The sequence below is a fragment of the Emydura macquarii genome, unplaced genomic scaffold (genome assembly GCF_026122565.2).
Source record: "Emydura macquarii macquarii isolate MOO-44397 ecotype Brisbane River unplaced genomic scaffold, CSIRO-AGI_Emac_v2 contig_2406, whole genome shotgun sequence".
NCBI classification, from domain to species: Eukaryota; Metazoa; Chordata; order Testudines; family Chelidae; genus Emydura; species Emydura macquarii.
The window spans coordinates 1032145-1038553 of record NW_027132543.1 but is presented as its reverse complement, the minus strand read 5'-3'; positions in this window follow the sequence as shown (position 1 = coordinate 1038553).

The following is a 6409-nucleotide window of genomic DNA, read 5'->3' as shown; positions in this document are numbered from 1 at the left end:
ACCCATGGAAACATGGGGACACATCTTTGTAAGTGCTTGTATATACATCTGGACCTGCTCCCCTAATGCAAAGCAAACCTAAAGCTGGCAGAGCAGGCCATTGGATGCTCCTCAGATGATGTCGTTTCTGTGTAATAAGTCCTCTCTCACCTCCATTCCTTGCAGCCACTACATGGAGAGGATGATCCGACATCCTGATGGTCTTCAGTTGGTGTAATGTCCCACTTGGGTAATAAACAGCTGGTGAAATTTACAGCAGCCTCTGTCAGCTCTAACTTGACCAGGAGAACAGAGTCGTGCAAAGGAACCCATGACTGGAGACAGGAGTGATGGAAAGGTACCTCCTACTTTGTTGGTGCACCAGTGTTCCTCAGCCACCAGTAAAAATCTAGCTCATAAAGTACTCTTTTTGTACAACATTGAAACATTTGTATGTGTAAAATACCATAATATGAGTAGAGACTTAAAAAAAACCCCGCATTACTTTGTGAATCATATAATTATTTCAAGGTCTCTTTACTTAATCTATTATGTACCAGTAATTAGAAAATCCAACTAAACCAAATTTCACTGTCACAGGGTGCTCGGCTGCATAGTGATTTGTGTACCTGATTTCCAGTCCCTTGCTTCCTGGCAGAGTGTGACATTCCCCAGGGTGCAATCTGAATTTCTGGACTGCTGTGTCACCTTAGCTCCTCATCATGGGATGCTTTTTTACACTGTTTTGCTGATGAACAGCATGCCCCTCCAGGCTCTGCTCACTCACAGCCACCAACCTGTGCAAAGTCACTCGCAGCTCAATACATGAATGCTACACCCATCCATCCATGAATTACATACACAGTGACACCTGCATTTTCCTCAGCCCCCACCCTGCTCCTCAGAAACAAGCTTTTTGTACTCTTCAGTAGCCCACTGGACAGTACAAGCTCATAAATAGTTCGTCATTCCAAAAATGGTTACGCACCAAGCTTGTTGACTTAAGTAGAGATTCCCAGTCACTTCAAGCAAACACACCAGTTTAGATAAAATAATAAAAAAAGTTTATTAACTAGAGAAAGATAGATTTTAAGTGATTACAAGTATAGATGCTTTGATGTCAGGATTGGTTACAAAAGAAATAAAAGGATAAACACGCAAGCTAATTCCTAAACTTTACCAAGGTTAATAGACATGAAAGCAAAAAAGGAGTACATTTCACAGGCTGCATCCCTTCCCAGCCTGAAAACATTCCCTCCTTTGTTTAGTTAATTGAGAGTCATTTTCATGAGCAGAGAGACTGACGGAGGAGAGAGAGTGTCTAGGGGAATTCTCCCCCCCACACACACTTATACTCAAAATCTTTGTGCTAGAAAGATCCTTTCTGAGTCATGGGAGCCGGCAGTTCCATTGCATACATGAGCTCCAAACTGTCCTTCAAGTTAATTGTAATTCTTTGTTAATACCTCCCCACTCCTACTGGTGGTTGCTTAAGTAAGTGATAGCCCACTTGACTTTGATGATACCTGTCTGAGGGTGCTAGTGTTTCTTTGTCTCTAAAAAACTATTTTGTGGGTGTTACCGAATTACAACATACTGTATGGGGTTGTCAGTGTGTCTTTGTCTCTGAAAAATTAGTTTGTGCATGTTATCCAAAACTATAACATAGTTCAGTAACAATCATATGGTAAAATCTCATAATTTTCCATGCTGTGATGTTACACACAATTCAACAGGATAATAATATTCAGCAGATTATGATCTTTCAAACGATACCTCACAAGGCATATTTTGTACAAAATATATCATAACTATATAAAAATTGTGAACATCAGATACAGGGTGTCATATGGCATACAGGGTGTTACACAGAGGTGCCTCATTTCTTAAGTAGGTGTGTAAGAGGACCAAGACTCTCTCCAATGGATCCCAGTCCTGTGCAAGACAACATTGGCAGGGTCCTCCCAGAAGACAGTCTAAATCTACTCCCGTGGGATACCTCCTTTCTCTGTCCTTTCTGGGTGTGATCCTATAGTCCAAACAGTCTGTAGCAGCTCTTTTCAAGTAGTGTCCCCTAGTGGACCTTTTGCAACATCCTGCCACAGCCTCAGGGCAGTACGTTTGTAAAATTGGCAGAATTTAACACCACAGTGTCTCCATAGTTAACTCATACTCTTTGCTCACTGTCGGGTGCTCCTTGGTCTCTTCAGGAGTCTCCCCAGGTGGCTGTCAGACTCCTACTGCTTCTCCCCTCATATAAAGAGGCAGAGATATCTTCTGCTTCTCCACCACTCAGTTCCCAACTGAGCCATGTTCTTCCCTTTTCTTCTCCCTCCAGGCCTCTTACTGGCTGCAGGTATAGTGGGACGGGGCTAGCTGGGCCCATAGACTGACTTGAACTCTTTTTGTGCTAGTGTGAAGGTTCTCAGCTTCATCACATTTACAATTTTCAAAAATTAGGTTAGTAATATCTAAACACAATATTTCATATGAGGAGGGCTAGGTCAGCAAAATTCAGAATTTTTCACTTTTTGAGCTTAAGAATATTTACTAATGCACTGTGTAATTTATCTTTAAATGTTCACAATATTCCTTCCACAGTTTCTCTTTGGACATTATGCCACATCCTAATATATCTTACTATCAGGAATTTTCCTGCCATCAACCTGTTATTTTTCCTAATTTAATTGCACCTCATTTTTCCTTGGTATGAACACATTTTAGTACCCCTCCTTGTTAATTACAAATTTCAAATATATGGTTATCCTGCCCCACTCAGTAATGGGTTAGCCAAGTTATCCATATTTAGCTCTTTTGAACTTTCCATGTTACCCAATCCTTACAGCTCCTAAAGCATTTATTGCTTTTTCCTGAACACCTTCCAATTTATATGTATGTTTTTGGTGACAAGGAACCACAGTCTGCACCACATGTGAGATAACTCTGGTTCATTCTGGCGCTGAGTAATTCAGTCCCTGAATTGTGATAAGCATTGGTGCAGGACCATTTTGTATGATACTGTTGCTGCACTGGGGAATAGAACACCCTCTGTTCAATAGGGCAGCAGAGGATCTACTAGCTGACCTTCCTGAAGACTTCATAGGAGAAGTTGGCAATTAGTATTTATACTCTGTCAAAGATTTCCGGAGTTTAGAGATGTTGAAAGTAACTCCTTTCTTCTGCTCCCAGGATCTGACAACAGTTTTAAGGGGAGTTCTTGGAGCCCCTTGTGCAGAACGGATCAGAAGCTAAAGCATCATGGGAAATTCTAGTCTTAGGCCAGGTTTACAAACACAAAATTTGCCAGCATAATTGTGTCAGTCAGGGATGTGACTAGGTGTGATCTCTGACCAACATAGCTGTCCTGGCAAAAACCTCTAGTGTGATGCAGTTATACCAGCAAAAATGTGCTTTTGCACTATATCTTATTTCATCTCAGGGCTGGGGGAGGCCTGGAATAAATTATACCAGCAAAAGTTTAATGTACATGCTTTGTAGATATACTGATATACTTTTACTGGCAAAGTACTCCTAGTGTGGACATGGTCTATGAGGTCCATGTTTGCTGTAAAACCTGAAACTATATTAGTTTCTTGTGGGTTCAGGTTTCATGACAAACATTTGGCTCATCCCTGAAGTGAATACAAAGCTCACCTATTTTCCAACTTTTAATCCTTAGGATGATTCAAGGTGCTCTCTTGGCTCTGTAACCAAACTATGAATAATTCAATTATAGTAATTAATAAATTCCTACATATCTTATAAATGGCCTACACCTACATTACCCAGGAATATTCAAATAATTCAGAATCCCTGGTGCCTGAACAAGTGCAGGTCATATGCCTGATGGTCTAGCCAATTACTCAGAGATGATTGGTTTTGGTGGGCCAAAGCAGATTATCTCATCAAATTTAATCACTAATGCCATACATCATCAAAATCCTAATTATGCCACCTTTCCCTTCTAAGTAGTACCTTTATCTTTATGTAAGCCTTCTGAAATCAATGGAACTAATGACTGAGTAAGGTAATAAGAATCTGGCTCCGATAAGATGAACCCAGAGAAACCATCCATCCTAAAGGGAAAATTTGTACTCCTAAATTGAATGGATATCCTACTCCTAAAATGAATTAATCTTTTTTTTAGTTCTTTCTTGCTGGTATGAACTGAGTGATGTAAATGTGATGCATCAGGCTTACAAAATTAAAAGGCAAACTTTGACATAAATATTTCTTTCAATTAAATTCCATTAAATAGACTCTACTATCCACTGTCCAGCTCATTCTGTATAATGGAGTTTATTTCTCATGAGTTGTGAAACTGCTCATAAGAAAACGGGGAATATCAGGAGTTCCTCACCTCATGAAAAATCCTATTTCTAGGCCAATCTTTTTACTTCCCACGAGTCAACTGGGCACATAAAAGCCATTTGACTAATGCTGGAGAACTGGGCTGAAGATGTTGAGAGAAATATTTTTATTTAAATGAAATAAATTCATACCTTTGAGTGTGTGTGTGAGTGAGAGAGAAAGAGAGCAGTAGGTTCTACCACACATGACAGCGGCAGAAAGGAGTGTTTGTGGATGGGCTCCTGCCTATAATCCCACATTGTCATTCTGTGATGACAGTATTGCCTCCTTCAATGTGCCACTGATCACAATGTTGAAAGGTAAGATGAGAAATATTCTATTTTTCTTCCTGACTGATCTTTCTTTTGAAGCCATTAGGTTGGAAGATACCATGTTCTGCTTAAGTGGTCACTTTACTATTTTTCAGGACAGAGTAATGCAGGAATATGTGATTGCTTCTGAGCAGAAAATACCTCTTTAGATTTAGATGCTCTTACACAGCTGGGCTAGCAGTGACAAGAATGACTTTTGGTTGGATAAAGGAAATTATATATCTATCTACATATATATCCTTAGTGACTCAGCAATTTCAGAAATTAAATGGATCAGTTCACAGTTGCTGAAAAGAGCCTTTAAAATATTATTATAAGACGACTTGATTATCAGCATCTGCATTGTCTTTTAACTACTGAATCACAATAGTCAAAAGAAAAAAAAAATCAAATCTGAACTGTCCACATTTCAGCATTACAGAAAAGAGAACTATAACCTATGGGTTATAAAGTAAAAATACACTTGAATGCTGCAACTCTGAAAATAACCTATGATATTAAAAAAAAAATTGAAGGTTTTTGTTCTGAAGTAGCATGGGAACCTCTGTGATATTACAGTATGAGTTCTTTCCTGTATTCCTAAATACAGGTCACAAATTAAAGAGAAAACTTGGGGCTTCTAATTCACTAAATTCAGGGCCACTTAACATTCATTACCACTAACATTTGTAAATCTGGTACATGAATCCCTGGGGAAGAAGCTAACATTTCAATATGCTCAGTGTAATTAGTCAAAATTGCCTTTTGCTGCAATTCATGTGGATAAATTGTCCCCTCAAATGTAGACAATAGATTGTCAAACTGCTTGAGTTTAGGTATCTTCATTAATGTATTGATGTTAAGGGCCTATGGAATGTATTGCTGAGTGGAGTCAAACTAACCTATATAAGAGCTTTGGGGCATATCTAGAACATTAAAAAGGACAACATACTACAGGAAAATTCCATAACAGAAATTTATTCAACTTCATCTTTATCCTCGATTCCCCGCAAAACACATACTTTATCATTACTAAGTTGTAAAAAACACAGAAAATGATAAATGAAAAAAAAATAACTTTGGGGAATATACATCAAGATTCTGATTCATTAAAAACATTAGATAATACCCATTTTTCAGCTGATTTGTATGCATGAGTCAGACTGCAGACTCTGCATGCTATTCAAAATTGAAATGTTATTGACACCAGAAAGCGTGCTTTGGGTTTCAGTAAGCAAACATATATGCTTGAAAATTGAAGGAGGATCTGTGAAAAATTACAGTTTACTATAATTTACTCATAAAAAGGTTTGGTCAAATGTTCAATAACTGCGATTTATTCAAATGCCTATTCATAATGTACCAAAACTTTCACTCCTTACTTGGTCTTCAGTGCGAGTTTTTGTCTAAATAAGCACTAAGAGCAAAATTGTCTTCTCATATTCATAAGGTAGAACTCAGCTTTGACATTCTGCCCTTCCCTGCATGCACAAATGTCAATAATGAGGATCAATATATATAGAGGCACCAGAACTATGAAGCTGAGGGTTGTGAAGGAATAATTCATTACTAATGAATGATCCAATCCAATTTTCATTGAAGTCAATGATAAGACTACATATACAACTACAAATATACTTCTATCTATAGCATACTGGACTGGAATAGTTTAGAAAGATGCTTATAGTAGATTTTAGTTTAAGGTTCTACCAGAAGGGCTGAATATTCTAATGTTTTTTGTAGTCACATTCTCAGCGGACAGAATCTTA